The following is a 6,156-nucleotide window of genomic DNA, read 5'->3' as shown; positions in this document are numbered from 1 at the left end:
TCTGATATATATTTATCAATACTGTATTGCACCAAATGAATATCACACGATAATTTGTTTCCTTTTATCACAATATTCAAAAATAAGGGGAAATGTAAGAGTATTAGGGAAATCTAAATTACCAAAAATCACCAGCACAAACCGAAGATAGGATCATGACATGTATACATAATTACTGATTCATATCAGCACTTGCAAAGAATTTTGTATAAGTTAACATAATGTCAGTTTGTATTAAGTCTTATCATTGCTAAGGCAAAACATAACATTTATACCACAGAAAGTATAATAAAGGACTTTATTCCCTGGAGAAATTATGGCAGATTTGAATATCTTGCAATTACTTTTAAGGTCCTCGTTTTCTTTGATAGTTAAGTTCTGTTTCCCGTTTTCGAATAGTTCTTGATTCGCTCCCAGATGGCGTTACTGCAAGCATCACAAAAATTAGTATGTCAAAGTCTGAAATTGCGCTTCTTTGAATATGTTTCTTGCTGCTGAGCTCGGCCGCCATTTTTAGTCTTCTCTGTGTCGGTGCCAAAGACGGATGTGTTCTTACGTTCTGTATTTCAAGTCTGTGTTGCCTGATGTATTGGTGTCTACTCTTATTTTTGGTAAGTCAGACTTTCCTTAGCACTATGGCAATGTTTCTGTGCATTTTCCTTGAAAAGTGAGGCTTCCTTGAGCTTTTATTCGATGTATCAATTCGTAGGAAGGATTACACAGCTCATAGTTAGGACGCCATTTTGGTTTCGTTTAGAATGCCATGATCAACACTTTTTTCAGTCCTCCTATCTTCCGTTAACCTTCACTGCTTTCTTTGGATTATTCACTTATATTCAAATTTTGTGTGTTTATCGAACATATGTGAAGTGCTGTGTCTGGTAGACATACATGTTTATTGATTTTTAAGTGTGGAACAGTGCTTATAGAGGTTTTTCACTCGGTGAAGTGTTTACAAGGAAATGTTTTTTAAACTTAGTGCAATTCGTTATGTTTCCGTGTGCTCAGTGTGTGAAAAGGAGTGGAACATGGCAGCAATGGTGAATGATGTATAGAGAATGAAATACCTGCATCGGAGTTTATTAGCAGCCAAATCCGAAGTGTCTGTTCGCGGGTAACTATATATGGGTATGGCTAAGTTTTGATAACAATGAAGTAGGCAATATATTTGGAAATATTTGTCATTATTATAACCTCGTTTTCATATTAAAGGTATTACGTAGGTTATAAGTTATGAAATTAGGCTTATAGGCCATATAGGTTGTTAGTTATATGGTTATTTGCCTCAATTAGCAGTTTAGCTCAACATGGGAATAACGACTACTTAAGTTTTATGTTTGCAGTACACAAACAATAAGAGACCAGCTTTTGAAGCTCCTTTTGCTGGTAAATGATGACATCCGATTGCATTTTGTTTACCCTAAATTTTCACAGAACAAGAATAGTAAGGATAACATTGCTAGTGAGAGGTTTTTGTCCTCGTAGTTACCACCCATTTTAAGCAAATATTCAAAGATGGATGATAATAGATTAATCTATAATGTACCCATGACTTCAGCTCTATCATAACCCACAAATAAAGACTGGTAGATGTTATATACATGCCGTAATTTAACTTAATTAAAATATGCCGTAATGTGTTCAAGTTGAAATGGAAATTAAGACACCGTTCATTTCCATAATTCCAGTCAAACAACGGGTTGGATATGATGACCTTCCGACCACCGTCGAGGACTACGTCACCCACAGTCGTCTACTGACATCGCAAGAGGGAGGTAGCCGTCATGGCAGCACTCGTCTTGCCTCAAGGAGGATTGTACCTCCTTCACGTGTAAGTTTGGTAGTGGGGTAAACCTTCGTCGGGTCAAGGAGGGTAGTACCTACTTCACGTGCAAGTTTGATAGTGGTGTAAAACTTCGTCGAGTCAACGAGGGTGGTACCTCCTTCACGTGTTAGTTTGATAGTGGGGTAAACCTTCGAGTCAAGGAGGGTTGTACCTCCTTCACGTGCAAGTTTGATAGGGCGATAAACCGTCGAGTCAAGGAGGGTAGGTACCTCCTTCATGTGTATGAAAAACATCACAAAAATTAGTATGTCAAAGTCTGAAATTGCGCTTCTTTGTATATGTTTGTTGCTGCTGAGCTCGGCCGCCATTTTTAGTCTTCTCTGTGTCGGTGCCAAGGACGGATGTGTTCTTACGCTCTGTATTTCCAGTCTGTGTTGCCTGATTCTTGGTGTCTACTCGTCTTTTTGGTAACTTAGACTTTCCCTAGCACTAAGGCAATGTTTCTGTGCATTTTTCCTTGACAAGTAGGGCTTGCTTGAGCTTTTATTCGACGTATCAATACGTAGGAAGATTACACAGCTCCTAGCTAGGACGCCATTTTGGTTTCGTGTAGAATGCCATGATCAACACTCTTCTTTCAGCCCTCCTATCTTCCGTTAAACTTCACTGCTTTCTTTGGATTATTCACTTATATTCAAATTTTGTGTGTGTTTATTGAACATATGCTAAGTGCTGCGTCTGGTAGACATACATATTTATTGCTTTATAAGTGTGGAACAGCGCTTATAGGGGTGTTTTTCACTCGGTAAAGTGTTTACAAGGAAGTGATTTTTAAACTTAGGGCAATGCGTTCTTATGTTTCAGTGTGCTCAGGGCTGGGATCAAAGTAGAGTGTATTACCTTCAGTGGCTCACTCTGAATATTGTTAGAGACCAGCCCCGCAGCAGTCGCAATGGCGCGGACACCTTTGCTTCGTTGCCAGCGAACTTCATTGTGTCGTGGGTTCTGAAGCTTAGTTCTACCGTTCTAATTTGCCTTTCGAAGGAGTCAAAATTGGCAGCCAGCCTCTTGAGAGCCAGAACAACAAGCTCTTTTCATTTTGGGGGGCCAGTAACCAGTGTTAAGAGGGAGGGTTTCCTCTAGTGCGTCTGCCTAGTTCATAGTTAGACAAAGCTAATGAGATTCGCTGACCCTTGCGTTCTGCTTGGCTTTCAAACCTTAGAATTGGGCTTCGCTAATGCTGGTAAATGTTGGGTTCTTTGCTGTTTTATGATTTGCCAATTCTAGGTGCTTGGCGCCTTAGTTGTGTAAAACGCTTCAATTCTCTAAGACTTTCAAAACGGCAAGTTTTGAACATTATTGAGGCCAATAAAACATTGTTATATTCGTCTCGCTAATAAAACTTTGCATATATGGAGTTTAAGTAAATGAAATAAGAATTCCAAAGGACCAACATGCTCGAATACGTCAGTTAGGCAAGCCATCACTGCTCCGTAGCGGTGGTAGCCATAACTACATGCGCAGCGACATTGCGCAGGACAATGTGCAATCGTTGGTGTTCCGACTCGGTCGCGAGCCAGCTACTGACATGTTCGGAGCTGTAGTCGTTCTTTCAGAGCTAGTTGTTACTGCTCCTCCCTGCGCTGTCGCTACCCTTCATTTGTTTTGAAGGGTTTTTGAAATTTATTGTTCAATATATTTCATGATATACTGAATGTCGAACCTCACACAACAATGCATCAGTGTGACACGAACGAAGAGTCGTCAGTGAAGAGAAATTGATAATTTCGGTATCGGCCAACTTTATCGCTGACGAATGATGGAGTGTATCAATATCCTGCTTACGAGAAGGACAAGCAGGAGTGTTCATGCAAATATCGTAGTGTAACTGAAATCGTGTGGCATAATTGTAACCTGTTTCCAGAATTATCACCAGTGTTCAGTTAAAAACATATCTTGCTGCGCAGATACTTAACCGTACTACTGCAGCACTTGGTTCAGTGGTTTGTATTAACCACTTGCAGCCTTCACCTACCTCAGCTTTATAGATATCACAACCCTCTCCAACTGAAATGTCCGAGGTACATTTTGATTGTTAGGATAATGGATGAGGATGAATGTCAAGTCCATCATCGTGTAAGTTGATGGTTTGGAAATAAGATTTTTTTTTTTATCCGCGAAGGATAATGACGCTATAATTGTATACATATACCACAAATATAGAAATAGAAAACATTGCTCTGTTTCACAAGTCTTCAGCATAAAATTACGGATATATATAAAGGAGAAAGTATGAGTAACCGGTAGACTTACTGTACCAAAAAAGTAATAATGGTTTAAATGAAGGAATTGGAAGGAAATATTTCGGTACAATATGGAAACTGGTTATAAAAGGGATTCTTTGTGCCAATATTAAATTTTGCAAAGGAAAAACTTACAAAGATAGACCTATTTTCCAATAGTGCGAAGCATATTTTTATTAGAATGAGGGTATCGCATAACATCTAAAATGCAGAAGCTTAAACATTTTTGCAGATACAAAAGAAAAGTATATTCCGTACGTTCTCAACAATGCACTATTGTACGATTACAAGCAATGTCTTGATACTTTTTCATCACCATGTAGGTATTATTTGAATTTTGATATAAATTTTTGCACAGTTTTTGATATCAACAGGTGTTGTATTTGGCAATCATTACAATCATTCACTTTACTGTTAGGCAGACATTATAAGATTGTTGCCTCAATTTGAGCCTTATTCTAATAATTACATGTTCTCTTGTTTCATCTTTGTGTGTTTGTTCGCAGTGCTACGTCTGGTAGATTTACATGTTTATTGCTTTTTAAGTGTGGAACAGCGCTTATAGGGGTGTTTTTCACTCGGTGAAGTGTTTACAAGGAAGTGTTTTTTAAACTTGGTGCAATGCGTTCTTATGATTCCGTGTGCTCAGGGCTGGGATCAAAGTAGAGTTTATTACCTTCAGTGGCTCACTCTGATTATTGTTAAGAGACCAGCCCCGCAGCAGTCGCAAAGGCGCGGACACCGTTGCTTCGTTGCCAGCGAACTTCATTGGGTCGTGGGTTCTGAAACTTGGTTCTACCGTTCTAATTTGCCTTTCGAAGGGGCCAAAATTGGCAGCCAGCCTCTTGAGAGCCAGAACAACAAGCTCTTTTCATTTTGGGGGGCCAGTAACCAGTGTTAAGAGGGAGGGTTTCCTCTAGTGCGTCTGCCTAGTTCATAGTTAGACAAAGCTAATGAGATTCGCTGACCCTTGCGTTCTGCTTGGCTTTCAAACCTTAGCATTGGGCTTCGCAAATTCAGGTAAATGTTGTGTTCTTTGCTGTTTTATGATTTGCCAATTTTAGATGCTTGGCGCCTTAGTTGTGTAAAACGCTTCAATTCTCTAAGACTGTTTCAAAACGGCAAATTTTGAACATTATTGAGGCCAATAAAACATCTTTATATTCGTCTCACTAATAAAACTTTGCATATATGGAGTTTAGCTAAAAGAAAATAAGAATTCCAAAGAATCAACATGCTCGAATACGTCAGTTAGGCAAGCCATCACTGCTCCGTAGCGGTGGTAGCCATAACTACATGCGCAGCGACATTGCGCAGGACAATGTGCAATCGTTGGTGTTCCGACTCGGTCGCGTGCCAGCTACTGACATGTTCGGAGCTGTAGTCGTTCTTTCAGAGCTAGTTGTTACTGCTCCTCCCTACGTTGTCGCTACCCTTGCTTTGTTTTGAAAGGTTTTTGAAAGTTATTGTTCATCAATATATTTCATAAGGTTGTTTTATGCAGAATAGATCTTTTATTAACCGTAAACGATGCTGACCAGCGATCCGTCCGAGTTATTTCCATGACCCGGCGGGCAGCTTCCGGGAAACCAAAGTCTTAAGGTTCCGGGGGAAGTATGGTTGCAAAGCTGAATCTTAAAGGAATTGGCGGAAGGGCACCACCAGGAGTGGAGCCTGCGGCTTAATTTGACTCAACACTGGGAAACTCACCAGGCCCAGACACCGGAAGGATAGACAGATTGAGAGCTCGTCTCGATTCGGTAAAACTCAAACAACGACACGCGCCTATGTGTGATATCTTTCGAGTAATTGTTTCTCTGTATTATCCCATGGAACGTACACATCACTGTATGCATGCCATCGGATTCTTTTTTGTTGCCTTAGTTTTTGACTCATTGAAGAGGAGGTTCCATTGAAAAAGGTTGCTGCTGCATTGGGGCAGTTCACTGATACTACGATTAGCACGCGCAAGGCCAAGCGACGTGATGTATGTACTTGCCGAGGTAGAAACTCGGGTCCCCCCGTACTTTCACAAACCTTCTTAAGCAAACTACCGACCGACCGACC

At 40.2% G+C, this 6,156-nt stretch overlaps 1 long non-coding RNA gene across 1 annotated transcript; it reads left to right on the top strand.

Moving 5' to 3' along the window:
• Positions 1 to 533: 533 nt before the first annotated feature.
• On the top strand, positions 534 to 5,545 carry LOC139756475 (uncharacterized). The gene is made up of 2 exons (XR_011714355.1): positions 534 to 611; positions 1,689 to 5,545. It is a non-coding gene; the product is annotated as an uncharacterized lncRNA (long non-coding RNA).
• Positions 5,546 to 6,156: the final 611 nt, after the last annotated feature.

This window comes from Panulirus ornatus, chromosome 22 (assembly GCF_036320965.1).
Source record: "Panulirus ornatus isolate Po-2019 chromosome 22, ASM3632096v1, whole genome shotgun sequence".
Lineage (NCBI taxonomy): Eukaryota > Metazoa > Arthropoda > Malacostraca > Decapoda > Palinuridae > Panulirus > Panulirus ornatus.
This window is presented reverse-complemented; position numbering and strand designations above follow the sequence as displayed.